Source organism: Furipterus horrens, unplaced genomic scaffold (genome assembly GCF_987537825.1).
Source record: "Furipterus horrens unplaced genomic scaffold, mFurHor1.1.pri manual_scaffold_6, whole genome shotgun sequence".
In the NCBI taxonomy this organism is placed as follows: Eukaryota; Metazoa; Chordata; class Mammalia; order Chiroptera; family Furipteridae; genus Furipterus; species Furipterus horrens.
Genome location: NW_028327176.1, coordinates 81,185,841 through 81,212,353, shown reverse-complemented (window position 1 = coordinate 81,212,353; position 26,513 = coordinate 81,185,841). Strand labels below are relative to the sequence as shown.

The following is a 26,513-nucleotide window of genomic DNA, read 5'->3' as shown; positions in this document are numbered from 1 at the left end:
GAGAAAAACTTGACAGGTGTGGTGAAGAACTGGCTAAGACCCACTTCTGAAACAAATCCTTAGAAAATATACATGAACAGCACATGTTCAATGTCGAAAATGAAACTAAAAGAGAATACCTATAGATAAGTTAAAAAGATGAAAAATAAAAACCTATTATTGTACATCATAGTAGTAAGACATTTATATAATTTACAAATTGTCCCCCTGGTAAGTCTAGCATCTATCTGCCTGGTACCTTAAATCATTAGAAAATAATATTGAATGTCAACTGTAATTGAAATATTTTTTAAATGAAAAAAAAAGTCTTTGTGAGGTAAACACAGTTAATATTTTGGTGATTATGTTTTTTCTCTTAACACATTTACATTTTGAGAAAACATTCTTGTACTGTACCTGCTCTTTTATTACCTATTTCCCTTACATATTATGAACATCTCACTGTGTTAATGATTTTCGTTCTACAAATGCTTTTAAACACCATTGTACAGATAAATTATTCACTCTTGTTGGTATGTATTGCATTCTTTTCTATTATTTACATTACTAAAACTAACATCTTTGTAGAAAAAACTTTGCATCACTTCCAGATTATTTTCTTGCGACCATTTCCCAAGATGGAATTGTGGGGCCGAAGGGCACGAGCAGTTTTGAAGCTCTTGATACTTGCTATTAAATTAATTTAGGAAAGTGCTATTAATTTATATTCCCTCTAGCATGGTATGAATACCATTTTCCCACACTGTCACCAACATTGAGCTGTAACATTAAAAAATAATAGTAATCTGATAACTGGCATGGCTACTTTGTTGTCTTAATTTGCTATAACAAAATCATTTGTAAAATCTTCTGGCTTCTCATCTGGCTCCTTTTGGTTCAGTTTCTTGTCTTTTTGGCTATTCCATAGCAAAGCAAGTGCCTCTTACAGTAACTTATGGCAACCTGATTTCTGAGCCCTTTGACCTCATTTGATGTTGCTAGGCAAGTCTACTGAGTTTGAGAGAATCAGATGCTTTTGATCTGACTTTTTACCATTTGAACAACCAAGGGAAAACCTAAGTATTTATGATTTTATCTCCTTTTTTATCTTTAAAATTTAGAGATAAGAACTGACTTTCCACCTCTGGAAACATAAAGAGACAAGATAGAGGAAATAGAAAAAGTAAAAACACAAAATGCTACTATTACTATGATTGTCACTATGAAGTTTATTTATATTCTACATTATAAAGTATATAGTGTTTGGAGAGCTGACTACTGAAATTCTGACAATATCTTTTAATTCTAAACTTGTAAAGTTGTGAGTGTGTATTACAACATATTTCTTGGTTCTTAGATTCAGCAATAGTGTTTGGTGTGTTCCAGCAGCACATAGAAGTAGCTTACATTAAAAATGTTTTTTATTTCGTGGCTTATTTATCTTACTGGCATAGAGGACACATGCCACTCTTATATCACATTGTCATCATCCACTTGCTTTGCTCTGACTGGTTTTATGTGTGTTTCTCTATACAGGAGCTGGTTTGGGGTCTGACATTCTCTGGGGGCTCAGTAAGTGTTTCTTCAATGAGTCAACAGAAGGGACCTAGGAACATTTTAACCTAATTCTGCAAAGACAGGACTATCCCAAAAAGGGATTACAGAAGATTTTGAAAATGGAGATTTTCTGGAGGACAAATTGATTAATTTGTTTGTTTAGTTTGGGTTGATTTCTGTTTCTATTGAGTAAATTTTTAAAGCTCTTAATGGATATTAGGCAAATAAATACAAAGTGTGGGTGGATCCAGGAAACTGGAGACCATAGCTTTGGCATGTACAAATCTCTTGGACTTGGTATGAGTGTGAAAAGCTTTACAGTGAGTACAGCATTTTACTCTGATCCTCAGCTCAGTGTTAGGCTGTTAAAATCAGGACCAAACTGACATTTCTCAATGGTTTAAATTTGGTACTGAATAAATAATGATGATGGTTAATTTAATATTATGTGTGAGACCTGATTCTAAGTGTCTTATAGAGGAGGTAGTCAGTATTATTATCTAATTTTTCAGATTAAGGAAGTGAAGCACAGAGACCTGATTTGCCCAAGTCACACCAGTAACTGCTGTACAGCTGGAATATATGATGTAAATAGTCTACTTTGGAGTCTATGTATTGGTTAGGGTAGGACTGACTGAGCTGGAGAGACAATAACACATGGTTTTGGAATGGCTGGTGATGTTCATGCTTTTCACTTAGGTATATAATATGGTCATTATTTATTGCACTTCCACTAAGGAGCATGCACTATTCTGGGTTCTTTAAATCCCTTATCTCTACTAATCTTTCTCACAAACTTGAAAGATTGTTATTATTATTCCAGCTTTACAACAAAATATACTGAGACTCTGAGAGTTTCAGTGAGTGGCCCAAAGATGGCAGCTAAGAATGAAGAAACCATTAATCTACATCAAGCCTATTTAAATTTCCAATTTATGGGCTACACTGGTCTGGACATTTGAGTATTGATGTGCTTGGTTCTTCCATCCAGTGCTGCTGTATTTGGAGGTGCTGAGCCTGGAAACTCAGCCAAGGCATCCCCTTACTTGGAGGTTACAGGGATGCACTGGAGCCTCAGTCTTCTTGAACCTACATGGGCCAGTAGGACACGGCTCCTGCAATTGATATTCAGGCCAGATGCTCCCTGGCAGGACCATCCAATTTACCATGTCAATCCAGACATGATGAGTGTTTAAAATATGTGTGGACACTTTCCTTACACTTCATATTTTGAGCCCCCAATTTTTCTCCAAGGAAGTCCTAGGAATATGTCCAAGGGGTTGGGATAAAGTATGGGGAGTGCTAACTTGGAAGTGGAGGCCCAGCTTCCTTTTCTCCTGGGCAACTTTCCTATCTTCTCTTTGTTTAGTTTTTCCAGTTATAAAATGGAAATAAGAATCTAATTTAAAATTGTATTTTATTTATTTTTCTCTTAAACTTTTCAGTAAGATTTTGGAATTAAACTTAAAAAAATAAAAAAGATACCACGTGGTTTATTTACTTTTGAATAGATATCACACAATTTAAAAGACTATTCAGTGAAGTCTCTCTGTCTTTTCCCCAGCCATCTCTTCCCCTTTCTCTTACCAGTAGGTAACCATTGTTCATATTTTCTTGTATTTCCTTCCACCGGTATTAATCAGGGTCCCCAGAGAACAGAACTGATAGGATATGAGTATGTATCTCTATAGGAAGGAATTTATTTTAAGGTTTTGGCTCATGCAATTATTAAAAGTGCAAAGTTCCACAACTGGCCACCTGCAGGCTGTAGATGTGGGAAAGCCAGTTGTGTATTTCCAAGGTTTGGGAACTGAAGAGCCCATGGTGGACATTCCAGTCCAGGTCTGAAGGCCTAAGAACCAGGAGTGCTGAGGGAATGAGAAGACTGATATCACAGCTTAATCAGTCAGGCAGAGTGAATTCAACCTTCTTCTGCTCTTTTGCTCTACTTAGGCTCTCAGCAGATTGGGTGATTCCCACCCACATTGGAGAGGGCCATCTGCTTTACTCAGTTCACTAATTCACATTCTAATCTTTCCCAGAAACATCCTCACAGATACATCCAGAAAATGTTTGACCAGCTCCCTGGGCATCCATGGCCCAGTCAAGGAGACACATAAAATTAACCATCACACGCATTAATGGTGTACATACCTCAGTATTTGTTTCATATGTGTATCTAATGAGTGGCATTTTGAAACTTTTGATGGACTCTTTCACTATTTACAATCTTGCACTATTACTGCCAATGTTGCAATGACAAATAGCCTTGCTCATGTTATTTTGCAGAAGTATTTGCAAGTTTATTTGTTGACTAAATTTCTAGAAGTGGAATTGTTGGGTCAAATGCTATGTGCATTTGTGATTTTGATATTTATTAAAAAATGGCCAACCCATCCCCCAGCAGGTTATATCAATTAACACCTCCACCAGAAATGTTTGAGAGAATGTTCCTTCCCTATGTGCTTGTTAACACAGTATGCTAGCAAACTGGCTTTTATTAAACTTTGGTGATCTTAATAGGGGAAGAGGTTAACTCAATGTATTTTTGAAATTTTCATATTTCATATTATGACTGGGGATTTTTAAAGAGTAGTTTTAGGCTCATGGCAAAATTGAGAGGAAGGTACAGAGAATTCTGATGTACTACCTGACTCCACACATATAACCCCCCTCCCCCATTATCCATATGGCTGCCTCCTTAGAGCAGCATGTTTATTACAATTGATGAACCTGCACTGACACATCATAATCACCCAAAGTCCATGGCTTACAGTGGAGTTCACTCCTGGTGTTGTACATTCTTGGGGTTTGGACAAATGTATAATGACATGTGTCTATCATTATAGTATCATACAGAGTAGTTTCACTTCCCTAAAAGTCTTCTTTGTTCTGCCTATTAACCTGGCAATCACCTGTCTTTTCACTGTCTCCATAGTTTTATCTTCTGGAATATTGTAAAATTGTGAAACTGAAGCTACAGAGCAAGGTGCGCATAATGCCGAAGAAGTTGCACCACTCCAAGATGAAGGGTCGCCCACGCATCAACACCAGTTGTGCCAGCAACCCAGTTAAGACCCAGCAATTCATCAACAAGATGGAAGATGCACTCGGCGAGGGAATGGCGGCAGATGACATTATCGAATCCAATTGGCCACGTCTCCGCGACGTCATATACAACTCCGCCATTATTGCTTACGGGAAGAAAGAGCGGAAGAACGCTGACTGGTACGAGGCTCACTGGGAAGAAATGGAACCCGTGATCGAGGCTAAGAGGAAGGCCCTACTGGCTTACAAGGTCACGCCCACTCCCAGTACACTTCAAGCTCTACGGGCTGCCAGGAACAAAGTCCAGAAGACCGCCCGCCACTGTGCCAACACCTATTGGCTAAACCTGTGCAGAAGCATTCAGGAAGCCGCCGATATAGGCAACGCACGAGGAATGTATGAGGGTATCAAGAAGGCAACAGGCCCAATCCCCTCCAAGATCGCCCCCCTTAAGTCCAAGACAGGTGAGGTCATCACTGACCAGGAACAGCAAATGCGGCGGTGGACCGAGCACTACCTCGAGCTGTACGCAACGAAGAACACCGTAACAGACACTGCTCTTAACGCCATCCCAGACCTACCAGTCATGGAGGAGCTAGACACCCCACCTACTGCGGCAGAGCTCGGCAAAGCCATCGACCGCCTCGCTTGCGGGAAAGCACCAGGAAGCGACGGAATCCCTCCAGAAATCCTAAAGAGCGGGAAACCAGTCCTGCTACAGCCGCTCCACCATCTACTCTGTCTCTGCTGGAAGGAGGGTTACATCCCCCAGGATATGAGAGACGCCAACATTATCACCATGTACAAGAACAAAGGAGACCGCAGCGACTGCAACAACTACCGGGGCATCTCTCTCCTCAGCGTCGTCGGCAAAGTATTCACCCGGGTCGCCCTTGCCCGCCTGCAGACCCTTGCTTCCCGCGTCTACCCAGAGTCCCAGTGTGGCTTCAGAGCTGGCCGATCAACAGTGGACATGATCTTCTCCTTACGCCAGCTGCAGGAGAAGTGTCACGAGCAGCATAAACCACTCTACCTCGCCTTTATCGACCTCACGAAGGCGTTTGATCTGGTCAGTCGAAGCGGACTCTTCAGCTTGCTACGGAAGATTGGCTGTCCACCACATCTGCTTGCTGTGGTCATGTCCTTTCACGACAACATGCACAGCACGGTGTCCTACAACGGCGCAACCTCTGAGGCCTTCCCAGTCAGCAGCGGAGTAAAGCAGGGCTGCGTCCTCGCGCCTACGCTGTTCGGAATCTTCTTCTCCATGCTCCTCCAATACGCCTTTAAGGACTGCAGCGAGGGTGTCTTCATTCACACCAGATCCGATGGCAAGCTCTACAACCTGGCCCGTCTACGAGCCAAGACCAAAGTCAAAGAGGTGCTCATCCGTGAGATGCTCTTCGCCGACGACGCAGCTTTGACATCACACTCCGAAGAGGGACTCCAGCAGCTAGTCACTTGCCTTTCCCACGCATGCAAGGAGTTCGGACTAGCCATCAGCCTGACGAAGACGAATGTTATGGCTCAAGGCACGGGGACTCCCCCATGCATCACCATCGACGGACACACCCTGGAGGTTGTCAACGACTTCACTTACCTCGGGTCCACCATCTCGAGCTCTCTGTCAGTCAACTTGGAGGTCAACCGGAGAATCGCCAGGGCAGCCACAGTTATGGCCAAACTGAACCGGCGAGCGTGGAACAATTCCAGCCTCACTGAGAAAACCAGACTGCGCATCTACCAAGCCTGCGTACTCAGCACTCTCCTCTATGGCAGCGAGATGTGGACCACCTACGCAAGGCACGAAAGGAAACTCAACAGCTTCCACATGAGGTGCCTGCGACGCGTCCTGCATGTCGCCTGGCAGGATAAGGTCCCCAACACCGAGGTGCTGAAGCGAGCCAATATGAGCAGTTTGCATGCAGTTCTTAGTGAGAGACGCCTCAGGTGGCTCGGCCATGTCAAAAGAATGGATGCAGGCCGTATCCCCAAAGACCTCCTCTACGGCGAGCTAGCAGAAGGCAAGAGGATGACAGGGCGCCCAAAACTGCGGTTCAAAGACATCTGCAAAAAGGACATGACACAATGCTCCATCAATCTCAACACATGGGAAGTTCAAGCAGACGACCGCCTAGCCTGGAGGCTCGCGGTCAGGCAAGGTACGTCACGCGCAGAGGCTGCGCGCAACGAGGAGGCGGTCCAGAAAAGATCGAGGCGGAAGCAGCGTCAACAGCAGCAACAACGGCCATCTGCCTTCACCTGTACCAAGTGCGGCAGGGATTGTCACTCCCGAATCGGACTGCACAGCCATTCTCGGCGGTGCAGATAGACTCTCAGGAAGCTACGCCATCGTCTCTCGAGACGGACGGCTGCCGACGACGGCCGACGGATTGTAAAATTGGATTCATATAGTATGTTGCCATTCCAGTTTGACTTATTTCACTTAGTTATATACATTTAAGTTTCCTGTCTGATTTTTTATGGCTAAATAATATTCTACTGTCTGGATGTACTATAGTTTATTATGTACCTACTGAAGAATATCTTGGTTTGCTCCCAAGTTTTAGAAATTATGAATAATACTTATATAAATATCCACGTGCAGGTTTTTGTGTGGACATAAGTTTTCAACTCCTTTGTGAAAATACCAAAGAGTGTGATGGCCAGGTTGTAGGGTAAGACTGTATCTAGTTTTGCAAGAAACCAGCACACTGTCTTTCACACTGGCTCTATATTTTACTGTTCTACTAGCAATGAATAAGAATTCCTGTTGCTCCAGATTCTGGTCATTGCTCGTCAGTGTTCTGCATTTTGGCCATTCTAATAGGTGTGTAGATATTGAGATTATTTTAAAACTATTTGTGATTATAACTTTTGGTTTGCTCAATGATTGTTTTTTAAACCCTGGCTGTGTATTCAGCTGTGGGGTGCCACAGTGGGGAATGAGGATCTGGCTGCTGGCTGCAGGGGTCACAGAAAACAGCTAGACAGCAGCACGCGTGGTACACAGTTGAGAGAGAGAGATGGCTGCCAAGTCAGTGACCAATGAGCTGAGCCCTAAGTTAGCCTGGTGATAGGGTATTGCAGTCGAGAGGGATGAGGTCTGAGCAGATAGGCCAATGACAGAGGGAACAGCAGCATTAGAGCAGTGTTGGAGGAGCAGAAAGAGGGTCTGCCTAAGGCTGTGCAGTAAGTGGGAGACAGAGACAGGTGCCAGATCACTGTGGACATTTGGAACCATAACAAGGACTTGGGATTTTCTTCTAGATTTTAGGTAGCTCCAGTCTCAGGCTGGGAGTTGGTAAAGCCTTACTTCATAGAACGTAAATGCTCATTGCATGATATTAAGGAGCCACAGCTTCCATGCACAAGCAATGGGGATGTCATTGTAGTTGCTGCAAAAGGTCATAGCAGGGGTAACATTTGGTATAAGTCTAGCACCCAGGACATGGCACTCTGTTGTCCATCCCTAAATTTCTGTGTTTGTGACAAGTGACAAAAACTTTGCCTAAATATGGCTATGGAGACATTCCACAAAAATATATTCTGCCTCTCTCAGAAATAAGACTTAGTTTATAAATGCCTTTCTCATTCATAATCTCATGCATTACTAAATAGATTGATCATTTGGACAAGTTATTATAGAGTGTTCACTCTGGACTAAGCCTTGTGTGTGCAGGGTACTACAGGTGGTAAGAGGAAGAGACAAAGATGAAGAAAAGGCAAAGCAGCTTACAGTCTAGTTTTGAGACAGAATCAAATGTTGGCAACCAAAAGGAAGACAGGAAGGGGACAGAAGAGAGGGCTAGGTCACTTCTGTGCTTCAGATGATAACTCTGACTTTATAGTGCGGGGCACATGCAATTCTGCCTGGGGAATCTGCTTGGTGGTGTTGGGAGCCTTTGGGGTGGTAGTGTCTCCTACATCCTTCTCTGGAGGTGTGGAAAGGGTTATTATATAAATCTAGAGCTGAAGAAATAAGAACTTTGCTCCAGACCACAGAGTGGACAAAGGGTGGAGCTAGGACTGACCCCTGAACTTGGAGGCTATAGTTCTGTGTGCTCTAGGATAGAGCAAAATTCCTAAGCCTTACTGTCTTGGGAAGGCCTTCAGGAGAGGATCTCAATCTACTGTGCATCCTCTTTCCCTGTGGCTTTTCTGGTTCCATTATTTCAGAGTTGCTTTGTTTTACCAGTCTGTAACATTGGAGGGCCCTGCAGAAAGGGTGTGAGCTGGACCACAACCTTGGGTGCTTTGGGTAAGTCTCTAAGCTGAGAGGTGCTTCCATCTTGTGAAGAAACACAGGGGCACTCAGGCCCATCTATGTCATTTGTGGTCAAAGCAGAGTGGGTATTAGTGTGTGTGTGCATGTGTGTGGTGTCTGAGATAAACACCTCAGGAACTGCTGCCCCAGAAGAGGTGGTAAGTTATGCAGGTTTTCATGGATGGAGGAATATCTGGGCAGAAAGTGGGAATGCTTTGAGGTCAATTAACACCCCAGGGAGCTTTGCCTGTTGGTCCAGGGGAAAAAGGGCAGGGTTTGCTTCTAAGAAGAAGGGATTCTACAGGTGAATTTTATGTGCTCAACCCAGACAGAATTGCCCAAGGGAACACAGCATTAAGTGATAATGATAGGTAAAAGAGGGTTTCAAATGAATATTTTCAAAAGAAAAGTCCCAAAACATATTTATAAAACTTGAAATGTGCCTGTGCTAACCATAATTGATATAAATATTTTAGGATTCACAGACTTTTAGGCTTTTGGTTTTCCTATATCTGCGTTCTGTCTGTCCATGACAATGGTATGACTAGCTTCAAAGACTGAAATTTCAGTGAGGACTTAAGCAAGTTTGATGTCTGAAGCCTTCAGATGTAGCCTGAATTAATGAACAAATAAATGATGACATTTCTATAGAACTAGGCGATGGCATGTTTGTGTCTTTTGTGAAAGTTTACCTCTTATTTAATAATTTGAGGGGAAAGTATCAGAAGTGAATGCGTTTATAAATTATGCCATCTTTTTTTCTCAACATGTTGAACTTCTTGACAATGAGGCCCTTCTTGACTGAGATTAGCAATGTGGCTTTTAATGACTGTAGCTGCTCAGTCATTTATGCTAACAATATATTTCAACATGAGCCACAAAACCAACACATTCCAAAGCCATGAGTTAATTCCCCAAAGATTGATGTTGCTTTCCTAATTCTATTCCCGGAGTTATTGAGAGGGTAGAGCTTGACCAGAAATCCCGAGACAACTTTTTTAGACCTTTTATTACCCGCAATTTCATTTGTTGGCCCTTGACATCTTCACTCTAGGCTGATCAGCAGCTATCTTATCCCGAAGGTACTAACAGTGATAGGCCTCCCCGCAGTCATCCATCTTCTCCTGGAGATGTCTGGGTACTTCTCAGACATTCCCTATATTCCTTACACCAGTTTTATTATGTTCAAGTTGTCATGAAGGAAACTGAGGTCCGGAGATAACAAGCAGTTTCTTAAGATTGTAGCAAATTAATAAGAGTCAGGATTTGGACATGGGTCTGCTGGACCCCCATATACCTCTTTACATCTCATTGTGCTAAAATGATAAGGGGACTCATAGGAGGGTGGCACTAGTTTATGGAATAGTTCTCTTTCAAATGTGGTTGGAACAGTCAGATCAGTATGAGTGCTAAACTTTCTCAGTTTGTTCATGTGAAGCCCATGAATAAGGCTCCCTTCCATCCCCTTTGATAGGAATTTTTTATTCAAACTGGCACATGTTAACTATAAGCTAGTTTTTTAAAAAACATATTATATGCAAGGGTTACTTTCCAGCCTCTGAAATGGCTAGTAGATAATCTTTAACCTAAAATCAATACAAGTGAAATGCATATAATAATAAAGTACAAATTCAAGTATAATAGGGACTCCATAGATATTTATCTGGAATGATTAAACAGATCCTGCCTGAGGTAGGTAGGAGAAACCTGGTTTCATAAACAGTATCTCCTATTTGTTAAATAATAATCCATACATCAAAAATATAAGAGATAAGTGCTGGCAAAGGTGTAGAAAAATAAAAACCCTTGTCACTATTGGTGGGAGTGTAAATTGGTAAGTTACTATGGAAAACAGTGTGGAAGGTCCTCAAAATATTAAAAGAGAACTACATTATAATCCAGCAATCCCACTTCTGGGTATTTATCTGAAGGAAATGAAAATAGGATCTCAAAGAGAGATCTGCATTCTCATGTTCACTGCAGCATTATTCACGATAGCCAAGATTTGGAAACAATAACCTAAGTGTCTGTCAATGGATAAATAAATATGTGATATAAGAGGGGGAGCCCCAAAACCTGGAATTTGTTTATTAAAAATTGTGTATTTATTCTTACATGTTTAAACTTCAGTCACCTGGTACACTGATACAGATGGGTTCCTAGAACACTCACCTAGCGGGGGAAGCCTGTACTACAAGGGGCCTGCCCTCCAGAAGGTAATTCCAATTTTTTTGGTACCTCCTTGTATAGTTATATGTATGTGTATGTGTGTGTGTGTGTGTGTGTGTATAAAATGAAATATTATTCAGTCATGAGGAAGAAGGAAATCCTGCCATTTGCAACAACATGAAGACATTAATCTATATGAAATAAGCCAGACAGAGAGTAGGGGAAATGGGAAGATGTTGGTGAAAGTGTATAAACTTCCACTTATAACATTAACAAGTTTGAGAATCTAATGTACAGTACGGTGATTATAGTTAATAATACTGCATCATATACTAGAAAATTGCAAAGAGAGTAGACCTTAAGTGTTTTTATGGCAAAAAGAAAGTGGTAATTTTGTGATATGCTAGAGGTGTTAGCTAATACTATCATATTGCAATATATAAATGTATCAAATCAACACATGTAAGCCTTAAACTTATACAATGTTATATGTCAATTATATTTTTAAAAAGCTGGAAACAAACAAAAAAAATATCAAAAAGAGGACAATCTGTGAAACTTTTAGCAAAGATTCACAGGATTTCTTTCCTGGAGGGAAACTAGATGATTTATAGTCAGTGGTGATAGAATGTGTACTTAGACTTAGTTGACTTCAAAAACCTCATAGAACGTTCCATGACTACCTTTTTTGAGTAGATCTTCCCCAAGGTTTAAGCATTTCTCCAGATTAATTCAGTGGGTGACTCATAGGGAAAAGGGGAAGTTACATTTTTACTGTTGTAATAATATGGGAAATTACACCCAATATCACTCAACCGTGCTTGAATATTTATCATCAACCTCAAGTTCTGAGATTTATTTAACTGCAAGATCAGAGTTCTAAACATTTGTTTTCCTGGATAAAGTTTTTAAGACATTTTATAAGGTACTGTGACTTAAGTGTACAGAAACTAGGTTCATAGGGAAGTAAAAAATGTAGATGTGGAAAGAGTAGAGAAGGTAGGCATTAGTGAATGCACTCAGTTACATACAAACAGAGCAAACTTTGCTGACTTTGACCACCCTCTGTGATCAGCAGTTATCAGTATATTGGAATCGCCTGAGGAGGGTTAAAAAATACTGATGCCGCTTGCCCCCGAGCTTTTGTTGTGATTTGTCTGGGCTGGAGTCTGGGCACAGGGATTAAAAAAAGACTCTCCAGGAGATTATACTGTGCATCTGGTATATAATAAGGTGAGTTGAGAAACACTGACCCAGGAAGTGGACAGTCATAAATTCAGTAAATTACCAAGTAAACATGAAGCTGACTAGCACAAGGCTGTCCTGAGTGACTGCCAAATCCTCCCCAGCAGAATTTATGTCCATTTCCGAGAAAATGTTGCAATTTATCAAAGGCTCTCTATCTTGTCAGTGTGCTTTGAAATGTCTAAGGCACAGTAGGCGTAAACACAGTTGACTCATGAACAATGATGGGCTAGGGGCACTGACCCTTACACAGCTGAAAATCTGTGTATAACTTTTGACTCCCCACAAACTTAACTGTTAATATCCTACTGTTGACCGGAAGCCTTACCAATAACATAAACAGGTGATTAACACATATTTTGTATGTTTATGTATTATGTACTGTATTATTACAATAAAGCTAGATAAAAGAAATGTTGTTAAGAAAGTCATAAGCAAGATAACATATATTTACAGTATTTATTGAAAAACTCTGTGTACCTGTGCAGTTCAAACCTGTGTTGTTCAAGGGTCAACTGTAGTGTAAATTTAACCACTTTCACTCATTTGGCACATATTTAAACATCTGCTTTGTTCAGGCTAATGGGAAAAAGGCTACCTTTCATCGTTGGATTGTACCAGGGGAGAGAACTCAAGCAATACAAGGTGGGGGTTGCCATTGCTCTCTGGAGGGGGAAGAGAAGCACCAGGGTCAGAGTAAGGGAGATGGTTGCCTGTTTCCCCTGGTTGGAGGAGTGGGAAGACCCTAGAACACATTCTGGAAGAGGTATACAGGACTTAGAGTGGGCCTGAAAGGATGGGAAGGAGGGAACTGAGCTAGAGGAACTGTCAAGGGAACTGGTGTGTTATTTGACTCAAGCCAAAGAAGCATCAAGGGCCAGGTGGGAAATGTTCAAAAAGAGAGGGTCAAGGGAGATCAAGGTGGATTTGGAAAGTGACATCCAGTGACCTGGGTTTTATCCTGGAGACAGTGGGGAGCCCTGCCTGGCCAGTTTTGACAGTGAAGGTTGAAGCACAGAGCAAGTCTAGGCTTGTCTATTTAGAGAGAGGAAGGAAGAGAAAGAAAGAGAAAGAGAGAGAGAGGTGGGGGGGGGAGAGAGAGAGACAGACACACACAGAGAGAGAGAGAGAGAGAGAAAGAGAGAGAGAGATTGGTGTTCTATTTATTTGTGCATCCATTGACTGATTCTTGTGTGTGCCCTGACAGGGATCAATACCTGCAGTCATGGAGTATCAGGAAGATGCTATAACCATCTGAGCCACCTGGCCAGGGCCTTGCCTAGCACTCTTTATCCAGCTAATCTGCACTGTTTATTTATTCATTTTTTTAAAAAAATTTATTTATATTTATTTTTTAATAATTTATTTATTTGTTTGCTTTTATTTTTAGAGAGGGGAAAGGAGAGAGGGAGAGAAAGATCACTGTGTGGTTGCCTCTCACTTGCGCCCCCAACTGGGGACCTGCCGTGCAACCTAATTATGTGCCCTGACTGGGAATCGAAGCAGTGACACTTGGTTTGCAGGCCGATGCTCAATCCACTGAACCGCAGCAGCCAGGGGGCTTAAGCTGCACTGTTTAGAAGAAAAGTGTGTGTTTGTGTAACCAGCTGGTTTGACAGGGTGAAAAAGAAGCCTGTGTAGGCTACACACGGTTTTCATTGACAAGGTTGCAGCTGAGATGGTTTGGACTTTTCCTAATTGCTGCCTTATTCATCCCTCCTTTTCTCCGGTCTTTGTCCCTTCCCAGTCCTCCTGAGGAAGAAATTCAAGCACTTTTCTCTCATCCCAAACACAAAATCTTGTCTTGATGAGTAACACTGAAACTGAGCATAAAATGTTTGCATGGTCATTAAGAGGTTTGATAGTTAGCATGGTATATAATTAACAATTTTGGCCATATTGACTTCTCAGTAAATATGGTAACTGTTTTTTTCTCTTCAAAAAAATGAAAAAAAAAATTAAAGATCAGCCAGAATTTGGCATAAATAGCCAACACACTTCTGTAAATGATGTTTCTGGATTAATTTTATTCCATTTCAGTGCTCTTCAGTGAAGTTTTATTATTTTTTATTTTTTAATTAATTTTTATTTTTTACTATTTTTTACTTTATTTTTATTGTTTATACTATTACAGATGTCTCCATTTTCCCAATTCCTTTATCCACCTTCCCCCTTCCCCTGCCCTTACCACATCTTCCTTCTGGCCATCACCACACTGTTGTATGTGTCCTTGGATTATTCATACATGCTCTTTGGCTAATCCTCTCACCTTCTTTCATTAAGCCCACCCCTTTGCTCTCCCCTGCAACAGATGTCAGACTATTCCATGTATTCATGCCTCTGTTCTATTTTTTTCATCCTGTAATTTGGTTCATTATATTTCACATATAAATGAGATCATATGCTATTTGTCTTTTCCTGACTGGCTTATTTCACTTAACACAATAATCTCCTGGTCCATCCATGCTGTCACAAAATTTAAGAATTCCTTCTTTTTTATTGTGGTGAAGTATTCCATTCTGTAAGTGTACACAGTTTTATTATCTACTCATCTATGGATGGGCACTTGGGCTGTTTCTGGATCTTGGCTATTGTGAATAACACTGCTATGAACATAAGGGTGGATATATTCTTCTAAACTGGTATTTTGGGATTTTTAGGATATATTCCCAGGAATGGAACTGCTGATTTAAAAGGCAGTTCCTTTTTTAGTTTTTAAAGAAAACTCCCTATTGTTTTCCACAGTGGCTACACCAGTCTGCATTCCCACTAACAGTGCATGAGAGTTGCCTTTTCTTTACATTTTTGCCGATACTTTTTGTTTGTTGATTTATTTATGGTAGCCATTCTGGCAGCATGAGGTGATATATCATTGTGGTTTTAATTAGTATTTCTCTGATAATTAGTGTTGTTGAGCATCTTTTTATATGTCTATTGGTCATCTGGATGTCCTATTTGGAGAAGTGCCTTTTCAGGTCCTTTGCCAATTAAAAAAAAATTAGCTTGTTTTCTTCCTGGTGGTGAGTTGTATAAGTTCTTTATATATTTTGGAAATTAACCTCTTATAAGATGTATAATTGACAAATATATTCTCCCAAACAGTGGATTCTCTTTTCATTCTTGTTGATTATTTTTCCCTGTGCTGATACTTTTTAGTGTGATGTAGTCCCATTTGTTTATTTTTTCCTTTGTTTTTCTTGCCCTAAGAGATACATTAGCAAAAATATTGCTACAAGAAATGCCTGTGATTTTACTGCCTATGTTTTCTTCTAGGATTTTTAATGGTTTTGTGGATTATGTTACATTTAAGATCTTTTATCCATTTTGAGTTTATTCTTCTGTATTGTGTGAGGGGGTGGTCTAGTTTAATTTCTTTACAAGTTTCTTCCAATTTTCCCAACACCATTTATTGAAGAAACTGTCTTTACTTCCTTACATACTCTTACATCTTTTATCAAATATTAATTGAACAGAAAGGTATGTCTTGATTTCTGAGCTTTCTGTTCTCGTCCATTGATCTATATACCTATTCTTATGCTAGTACAAGGCTGTTTTGGCTAGCATGGCCTTATAGTATAGTTTGATATTAGGTATTGTGATACCGCCAACTTTGTTCTTCCTCAAGATTGCTAAGGCTATCTGGAGTCTTTTCAGTTTCATATAAATTTTTGGAATATTTGTTCTAGATCTGTGTTAATTTAATAGGAATTATGTTAGCTCTATAGATTGCTTTGTGTAGTATGGACATTTGAATGATGTTAATTCTTTCAAAACATGAACATGGTAAATGCCTCCACTTATGTGTACCTTTCTCAATTTCATTCTTCAATGTCCTACAGTTTTCAGAGTACAGGTCCTTTACTACCTTGGTTAAATGTATTCCTAGGGACCTTATTTTTTTGTTGCAATAATAAATGGGGTAGTTTTCTTCCTTTCTCATTCTGATAGTTCATTTTTGGTGTATAAAAATGCCACTAATTTCTGAATATTAATTTTGTATCCTGCTATTTTGCCAAATTCATTTACTAGATCTAGTAGATTTTTGGTAGAGTTGTTAGGGTTTTCTATATACAATATCATATCATGTGTGAACAATGACAATTTTACTTTCTCCTTTCAATTTGGATGCCTTTTATTTCTTCTTATTGAACTGCTGTGGCCAGGATTTCCCATACTATGTTGAATATGAGTGGTGAAAATGGACATCCCTGTCTTGGTCCTGATCTCAAGGGAAACACTTTTAATTTTGCCCATTGAGTTTGATGTTGGCTGTAGATTGTTCATATATGGTCTTTATTATGCTGAGATATGATCCTTCTATTCTCACTTTGATGAGAGATTTTATCATAAATGGGTGCTGGATTTTATCAACGGGTTTTTCTTCTCTTATGTGATTTTTATCTTTCATTTTGTTTATGTGATGTATCACATTTGATTTGCAAATATCACACTAACCTTGCATCCCTGGGATAAATCCCATTTGATCATGGTATATAATATTTTTAATGTATTGGTGGATCTGGTTTGCTAGTATTTTGTTGAGAATTTTAATATCTGTATTCATCAGGGATATTTGCCTATAATTTTCTTTCTTTGTTGTGACTTTACCTTGTTTTGAAATTAGGATAATACTGACCTTATAGAAAGACCTTGAAAGTGTTCCCTCCTCTTGAATTTTTTGGAATAGGTTAAGAAAGATAGGTGATAGTTCTTCTTTGAATGTTTGATATAATTTTCCTGTGAAGCCATCCACTCCAGGACTTTTGTTTGTTGGGAGGTTTGTTTTTTTTTTTAATTTTTTTATTACTGCTGTAATTTCATTTATGTAATCAATCTATTAGGGTTTTCTGATTCTTCCTCATTCATTTTTGGAAGATTGTATATTGCTAGGAATTTACACATTTTGACCAGATCGTCCAATTTTTTGACATATAGTGTTCACAGTATTTTCTTATAATCTGTTGTATTTCTTTGGTGTCAGTTGTTACTTCTTCTCTTTCATTTCTGATTTAATTGATTTGGGTCCTCTCACTTTTTTTTCTTGATGAGTCTTGTTAAAGTTTCATCAATCTTGTTTATCATTTCAAAGAACTAGGTCTTGGTTTCATTGATTTTTTTGTATTGTACTTTTAGTCTACATGTCATTTTTTTTGCTCTGATCTTTGTTAATTCCTTCCTTCTACTTTCCTGGTTTTTATTTGTTGCTTTTTTTACTAGTTCTTTTTGGTGTAGTGTTAGATAGTTTATTTGAGATTTTCCTTGCTTCTTGAGGTAGGCCTATATGCTATGAACTTCCCTTTCAGGGCTGCTTTTCCTGTGTCCCATAGATTTGGGGTTGTTGTGTGTTCATTTTCACTTGTTCCACTTGTAACTTTTTATTCTTACTGATATCATTGTTAACCCATTCATTGTTTAACAACTTAACATTCACCTTCCATGTGTTTGAATGTTTTTCAGTTTTTTAAAAATTGTAGTTGATTCCTAGTTTCATACCATTGTGATGCAATAGATGCTTGATAGGATTTCAGTCTTCTTGATTTTGGTCAGACTTATTTTGTGCTCTACCATGTGGTCTACCTTTGAGAATGTTCCATGAGCATTTGAGAATAATGTATATTCTGTTGCTTTGAAATAAAATGTTCTGCAAATATCAATCAAATCCATATGATTCAGTGTGTCATTTAAGGTCAGTGTGTACTTGTTGATTTTTTCTCTGGAAGATCTCACTATGTCGTTGCTGATCTTTTATTTGGAAGATCTATCCATTGATGACCATCGGATGTTAAGTCCCCTACTCTGACTGTATTGCTATTGATCTCTCTTTTTGAAGTTCACCAAGATTTTCTTTATATATTTAAGTACTTCTATATTGGGTGCATATATGTTTACAGGATTATATCCTTTTGTTGGATCAATCCCAATAGTACTATGTAGTTGCCTTCATTGTATCTTACTATGGCCTTTGTTTTGAAGTCTGTTTTGTCAGATATAAATAAGCATTGTCACCCTAGCTTTTTGTTTGTTTTCATTTGCATGGAATATTTTTTTCCTACCTTTACTTTCAACCTGTGTGACTCTTTGTTCTGAGGTGGGTCTCTTGCAGACAACATTTATATAGGTGATATTTTCATATCCATATGTTTTTTGATTGGAACATTTAATCCATTTACACTTAAGGTTATTATTGATAGATATTTATTGCCATTTTTATTCTTTATACCTATGTTCCTTTTTCTTTCTCTATTTCTTCTTCTTAAAGAGTCTTTTTTAAACATTTCTTGCAGTACTGGTTGGTGGTAATAAAGTCCTTTTGAGTTTTGTTTTGTTTTGTATGGGAAGCTCTTTATTTCACCTTCAATTTTAAATGATAGCCTTGCTGGGTAGGATAGTCTTGGTTATAGGTCCTTGCTTCATCACTTTGAATATTTCATGCCAATCCCTTCTGGTCTGAAATGTTTCTGTTGAAAAATTAGTTGACAGCTCCCTTGTGAGGTAAGTGACTGCCTCTCCCTAGTTACTTTTAAGATTCTCTCTTTAAGGTTTGCTATTTTAATTATGATATATTTTGGTGTGGGTCTTTTTGGGTTCATCTTGATTGGGACTCCCTGTGCTTCCTGAACTTGTGTGAATTTTTTCTTCACGAGGTTAGGGAATGTTTCAGTCATTATTCTTCAAACAGTTTCTCTATCCCTTGCTCACTCCCTTCTTTTTCTGGTACCCCTGTGATGCATTTGTTTTTACATTTGATGTTGTTTCAGAGGTCCCTTAAAGCACTTAATAAATACATTGAAGGAAACAAAACAAAACAAAAAAAAGATTTTGTCCCCCAAACCTCTTTGGATCCCTTTTCCCGCATTGGAAGAAATGTGTGAAGTCATGTTAGCAGACTTTCTATACATGGTCCTAGTGTTTTCTTTATGCCCAGATCAACATTTTTCTAGATGAAATTTGCATATCTGTAGTTCCTCAGTTCTGCTTTTTAATGCTGTCATGTAAATTAATAATCCCATTGTGATATATTTGATTCTGTTTGAAAAAAAAATCTATTGTTAAATGGAGAAGGAAAAATATTTTATTTTATTTTTTTAAATTTAATTTCTAATAACCCCTTTAATATATAAATTTTTTAAAATTTACTTTTTAACAAGGTTACTTTATTTTATTTTAATTTAATTTAATTTTATTTATCTGTTTTTTGAGAGAGGGGAAAGGAGAAAAAGAGGGAGAGAAACATCAATGTGTGGTTGCCTCTCACACGCCCCCAGCTGGGGACCTGGCATGCAACCTAGACATGTGCCCTAACTGGGAACCTACCCAGTGACACTTGGTTCACAGGCTGATGCTTAATCCACTGAGCCATAGCAGCCAGGGCAGGAAAAATATTTTAAAAAGATAATGCTTATTTACACATGAATCTTAGATACATCACACAGTAAAGAAATGAAATATCAAGAAGTCTTAGTTTTAACATCTGTTTTAAATATTGGACAGTGTTGTCCCATATCCACAACATTTTTCATCAAACCAAGTATGTGATTTTAGACTGGATGGACATCTTTTTTCTATACTTGAAATTGTAGCAACTTCCTCACTTATCTTTGCTGGACCAAGATAACAACACAAAGCACCTACTATGTGCCAACTACCACAGTGTAAGCACTCCGTTGTCACCATCCTGGTAAGGTGGGGTCTATTATCCCCCTGTGACAGATGGAAGAACTAAACCTGATGAAGCCACAACTGGAAAGAGGCCACCATAGCCTCTCCTACCTATGATTTAATGCTCTTTGTGGCATCTCCATGTACAAACATTTGCTGCTCAGATTTCTTGTTGACATCACAAAATAAAGCTGTTGTGTGTATTACTGTTAGTTGCCTCTGACTTCTCAGATACTTAAACAACTGCCAACATTTCTTTTCACACTGCTCCAAGAGCTGTCTTTGAATCTTTGTCCTTTCTTCTGGAATATTCTCTCCTTATTTACTTAGGTGACTTTCACCATGTTCCAAAGAGGATTTGAGGCAGCTTGCTGCTTGTTTAAATGTTGTCCAATGTTGTATGGTCCCTTGAGGATGTGTAATATGGGTTTCTCAGAAGGGTGTTTGTGTGTGGGGGTCACTGCTGGGCAGAAAACATGAACTCTGGAGCACCAGTTTTAAAATTTATCCTCATTTTATAAGACCTTGGTAAAGTGCCAGAGCTGCTGCCTCCTGGGATTTTTTCCATCAAAATTAGTCAACTGACATTGTAAAAAAATATGTTTGTAAAAGTATCAAGAGAAAAAACTATATATGTATTTAAGTGGCTCAAAATAAACATATGAATCTGACAGGAGCAAAGAAGACATTTACTGAAAAGTAATGATAAAAACCATAACTTAGTGCCGAAGTTAGGTTGCATTTTTTTTCATAATTCAAGCACTTCAAAAATATGCCTTTGTCCAGGGAGGTTTTTCCCTCTCAAAACACTTTGTGCTATCATCTGAAGTTGGGATACTTACCATAGAAACCAAATTGTGCTTCCTTTGATCTGTTAAAAATTAGAAAATAATTTTGTGCAGTTAGCAAGTTATTGTTTTAAATTTAACTTCATCAAATAAACTGGAACTGAAGCCTCAATGACACAGCTTCAAAAGGCAGTTGTAATATTCACTTGAGAATCAGGTGTTGAGAAAGGTGTATGGTATACCTGGTGGGTGGCCTTCTAGGCTTAGTGGGGACAGAGGCTGACGGAAATTGCATAAGTGCGGACAGTGCACTCTTGGTCACGCCAGTGGATTTTGTTGTAAATTGTTCTCAAGGTCATTAGTTCCTTCTCAGAACTCTGTAATGGCCCCTTTGGGAACTCAGATAGAAAAATGGAGTGATCTTGAAATGGCTCAGTCTGAAAGCATTTGAAGTCTCAAAAGCTTTCTTTTATAACCTTAGTATAACCAACTTTTACATGCTTATTTGCCTACATCAACCCTCACGTCTGTCATGTGGTCTTCAATGTTAAAATATTTTAGCACAGAGACTTCGATGTGTTGTGTGAGTATGCATATATTGTGTGTGTGTGTATGTTGTGTTTGTGTTGTATAAATGCATACTTGTGTTTATATATATACTGTGTGTTATGTGAATAATGTATATGTTGTGTGACTATTTTGTGTAGTTGTTGTTGAGCTGTTTATTGTGTGTGTATATTTTATGTGGTTTTTGTGAGTGTTTTGTGAATGTTTTATGTGTTGTGTGTGTGACTGTGTTTGTGTTGTGCAAGGACCCATCACATATTTTACTAGGTGCTTGATAAATATTTGTTAAATAAAGGAAAAAAACATAATTTCTGCCTCTATGAACCTCATTGTAAACTCACACGGGTGGTTGGATTGTTAATTCCTTGTGGGTAGGACATGTTTTGTGTCCATTTTTCTGTTCTTTAGTGTTATACAGAGGGAGACAATGTTGGCATTAAGTAAGTAAAGGCTCAGATGGGAAATATATATTTTGTAATAACACAATTTTTCTCTCAAGCTCGGACTTCTTGAAGCAGATACTCGTTTTTCACATCAAGCCTCTGACACACTATATAATGCCCTTATTTATTATGTTTACAGTTTTATTGTCTGTAGAATGCTAATATTATGTGGTGGGTATCTTATCTGGTATTTCGCCAGATATATCCCAAGTACCCAAAACACTGCCTGGTATATAGTAATGTGCTTAATAAATATTTATTGACTGAATAAATGTAAGAGTGAATTAGTTCCAGCATTTTTGGTCTAAGGCAAGGTTTTTAGCCCCAAACAGGTATTATCTCTGCCAGAGTTTACTTTAGATCTCAGTAACTTTGGTAAATAGTCTTTCAGGATTTCTCTCTCTCGTTTCTCTCTGATCCTCTCCCTAAGGTTTATCTAGTTTTCTTCAGGGATCACCTCCCATGCTGACATCATGGAGGGGGTCCCAACCCAAGCTGTCCCATGGTGAGTGTGTCATCCTGCTTGGTCAATGTTGGTGGCCCCTGTCCTAGGTCCTTGCTGCATCTTTTCCACTGTGTATCTATTATGGTGTGACAGGTTTTACCCAGGGTGTCGGGCATCCAACCACCCAGTTTCAATAATTGTGGGCCTTGCCATAGTCACAGATCTTGTTCCAGAAAATCTTGGCAGCTTCTCCTATTTTGCTGGAGGCAGCTCCCTGAGCTCTGTGATTCTCCTGTGCCTGGCTGGAAGCCAGGTCTCACTCTGTAACCTCCAAGGCAACCCCAGGAAGAGGAGGGCACTAACCCAATGACCACAGGTTTCTCCTCCCCCTTCCAGACTTGACTGTAAGAGCTAAGCTCTTGCTTCCTTCTTTTTCTCTTTCTGTGGGCTCTTCACATTAGTCAAAGGACTCCCCCTTTCCTTCCCACTCTCCCCCAATCCCCAGCTGTGTGATAGAAGAGCTCCACTGTCCTGGTGTAGCCTTGCTATTCTTTGCCTTATGGGTCCAGTCTTGCTTCCTGAATCTTGAGATGTAAAGCCCAGTTTAGTAAGTTCCAAATAAATGCTATTTTGCTCTGTGCCTGGCACAGTTCTCATCATAATTTAAAATACATCTTGCAATAGGTGCCAGATCATAGTTACTTGTCATTGTTTTTTCTTTCCTATTGTACATATTACAATTAAAGGCCATGGACTTAAACTCTATTCTGAAGTTCAAAGACAAACAATGCCTTCTGTGTTCTCATCTTCACCTTCCTCTTCCCAAGGTAATAGATGCCTCTCCTTCAAAGGTGTGAAGCCACTAGGCAACTGGAAACAATTAAAAGGTGACCCAAAGAGAATACACATTTATCTTATATGTTCAAAAAATGTAATTCCCAGCACATTAGATCACCCTTTGAATCAATAGAAATGGGGTTGGACCACCTTAATAAAATAGATCAGCTCTCAAGCTATTTCAAGGAATACAATTAGAGAATAAAATGTGTCAATCTCAAAGAGGCCTGGCCTGTCATGGAGCAAGCCACAAGGTGTCCCAGACAATGGCACAGTGCCCATGCAGTCCATGGACAAGTCACAGCACTTAAGACTTGGTGCAGAGTGAAGATAAAGTCTCCCAAGTCTGATGCTTTTAACCACTGGAATCACCCTCCTTTTGATTCCTTGATCATTAAGAACATTTCTGATGAGATCTTGATTTCCAAAGTGTGATCTTTCTGGATAAGAAAACATGTTGTCAGTAAGTAATAATAGTTTGTCCCCTTGGAAGTTATAGGTTTTATTTTAAGCTAAAAACACAGAATTTCACTCTGGACTTACACATTTGCCTAAGAAGACCATTATGAGTATAAGATACTGAGAGGTCTGAACCCCTGAGTCTGTATGATGAGAGTCAGGCCTTTGAGACAAGTGAATTCACAGATTAAAGGCATTTTTCAGGACACTTTGGGATTAGCCAGAAGTTCTTTATAGGTACAATTTAACCTCAAACAAAGCTTTTCTTTTAAAACTTTTATACTTTATCAGTGCTCCCTGTCTTTGTTTCTGTCTCTCTCTCTTTCTCCCTGTCTCCTTTTCTCATACGTACATTAATACACAAATAATAATGAATGCATCGACAGGAAATAAACATATGCCAAATCCTGCAATAACAACCAAATCTGAGAAAAAAATCTTTAATAAAAGCATGGGCCAGTTTAAATGAGCTAACTTTAAGGAAACAAAAAGAAAACTTTGTAATCAACATTCAGGAGTGCCTCCTGCAACCCAAGGGCAAGGATGCAGCCTGGCTTATAGAAGGGCTGGAACCAGTCTGGGAAGTTTTCTGTCAGAGTCTGAAGGAGTCTCTCTTCATTTCTTGTCTCCACTTTTTGCTTTTTCTCTTTCTCTGAAAACTGGCTTTCTTTGTCTTTCTGGTTTGTATGAAGGAACACAGCCTCCCTTCATCTCCCAAAAGGAGTTCAAAGCAGCACAGTACCTTGCTAGTTTTGGCTCCAACCATATGTGTAAAAATTAACTCTGTGGATTTCAAGCTTGATGCAAAATTCTTGGGAGGGAGAATGAGGATGCTCTACTGTTGGGTCTAGTGAATACCCTTGGCCCAATCAGCTAGGATCAAGAGTATCTTTTTAGGCCCACACCTATAGAATTGAGATCGGAGTCAGGGAAATTGCTTTGCTTTCCTGAGAAATAGAAACATACAATGCATGGAGTAAATGCCAACCCAAAGACGTCTATATAATTAGAGAAAGAGTGAATGCAGCCTTGAGTTAAATATTCAAGTATATTCAGTCTGTTTCCTTAAGGTGATACAGCATTCTAATCTAAGGTGTGTTGATTTAAAGGATGGTATAATATGATGCCCAAGTTTCATCAGTCAAAGCCATTTAACCACAGATGTACCAATGCCAGGCTAACCTTATTACATGTAAAGTTGTATTTATATATTATTGGGAAAGCATTATGAAGCCCACTTTGAGAAGCAAGCTGAGTTTTCTTACAAATACATTTAGCTTTTATGAAATGAAGTACTCCAAGAATTCCATGCTTAAAACAAACTGAAGTAAATAAAAGCAAAATTTACCATTAATAGCCTGGGGAAAATAGTTTTGAATTTTATCAATACTTTTTATACATGCAGCAACAAAATGTTACACTTTAAAATAATGTACAATAATAAAATACCAAGAAAATATATAAGTATTGGTCGAGTGTTTCATATGGGTCTTTCTTCGTAGATGGAGATCAAGGATTGAAAGAGATTGTGGAGAAAGATGGAGAATAGGAGGGAGAGGGAAAAGGAGAACAGGATAAAAGGAGTAAGAGAGAGAGGAAAGGGGGTCTACTAGGTGAGAGCATAAAAGTAAAGCATTTGGATGTTATCCCCACTATTGATATAGAGAAAGCTTAGACAATGATGGTGCAGCATATGGCAGAGCAGCCACCCTCATAGCTCTAGAGGCCGATTACTGGGAGGATCTCCTGGAAGCACTTTCTTGGCTCTTCCCCAACTATCTAGGACCTGTTGCTCATTTAGCGGGTGCTGTCTTCTCTTTGCACAACAACTTGATAGGGAAACCACAGCAGAGGACCTACTCTTAAAACTTCCTTTATCATCTTTGCATAAAGAATAATTATTGGTAGGACTTAGTCTGATACAATGTCTTCTTTTCTCTTTGGTCATCACTCTTAGTAACCTTATTATTGTTCCTTGGACTGAGAGTTCCTGAAGAAGCGAAGGGAATAACTTCTGACAGGGTGAAGGGCAGTCACAAAGGTGAGTTCAGACTTAAGTCTCATTTAGCTGCTAGAAGACACACTGTGGCACAGGTGAGTAATGGGAATAAGGGAGATGTTTAAAAAGGGAGAAGCAAAAAATATTAATATCTTCCACACTTATTTCTCAGGGGTGTCAGCCAACATTTTTGGGTCAAACCCTTCTTGAGGTCTTGAGTATAATATTCCAAAGCAGAGTTCACATTAATAAAAAGAAGTTCAAAAGAGAAAGCTCTAGTTACCTGGACATCAAAAGGGAAAAAGAACAAAGATGAGATGCTCTCTTTGAAAAATACTTATTTGGTAATGTTTGTGATGCTCCAAAATTTGGAATTTGAAAGGGTTCCTCTACACGAGTGGCTTCTTGTGAAACTGGCCATGTAACATGGATGAGGAATGGAATAAAGTCAAAGATGAACAAGTATACAATAAGGACAAGTCAAAAAAATAGTGTCTTCATTTCCAACAAGTAGCTTTGTTTTGAGGGATGAATTAAAAGGTTTAGAGTAGTGGTTCTTAGACTTAACACACTTTTTCTTAATAAATATTTGATAACATTCTCTTTAGGATCCTATAATGAAATTTATTGATCATATAACCTACCTACACATGCTATTAAAACTTTAGCTATATAATACTAACCATAATGTGGAGGAATGGAAGTCATTATATCCTTTATAAAATTTTTTTAAAGTATATTTTATTGATTATGTTGTTACAATAGTCCCAACTTCTTTTCCCTGTGCTCCCCTCTGCCCAGTACCTGCCTCCCCTCCAGCAATCCCAACCCCCCTTATTTCATGTCCATGGGTTGTGCATATAAGTTCTTTGGCTTCACCCTTTTATATATTATTCTTAACTTGCCCTGTCTATTTTGTACCTACCAATTATACTGCATAATTCCTTCACCACTTCCCCATTTTTCCCCCTTCCCCCTCCCAGCTGATAACCTTCCAAAAGATCCTCATATCTATAATTCTGTTCCCATTCTGGTTTGCTTAGTTGGATTT

The 26,513-nt window shown here is 39.0% G+C and overlaps 1 protein-coding gene across 1 annotated transcript in view; it reads left to right on the top strand.

Annotated features, from left to right (window-relative positions):
- The first annotated feature begins 8,695 nt into the window (after positions 1 to 8,695).
- Positions 8,696 to 26,513, top strand: part of IL1R1 (interleukin 1 receptor type 1) — a 116,077-nt gene continuing 98,259 nt past the window's right edge. Inside the window, exons 1-2 of the mRNA XM_090281879.1 lie at positions 8,696 to 8,845; positions 10,982 to 11,067. The gene's annotated coding sequence lies outside the window, so the exon portion shown is untranslated. The remainder of the gene's footprint in view (positions 8,846 to 10,981; positions 11,068 to 26,513) is intronic.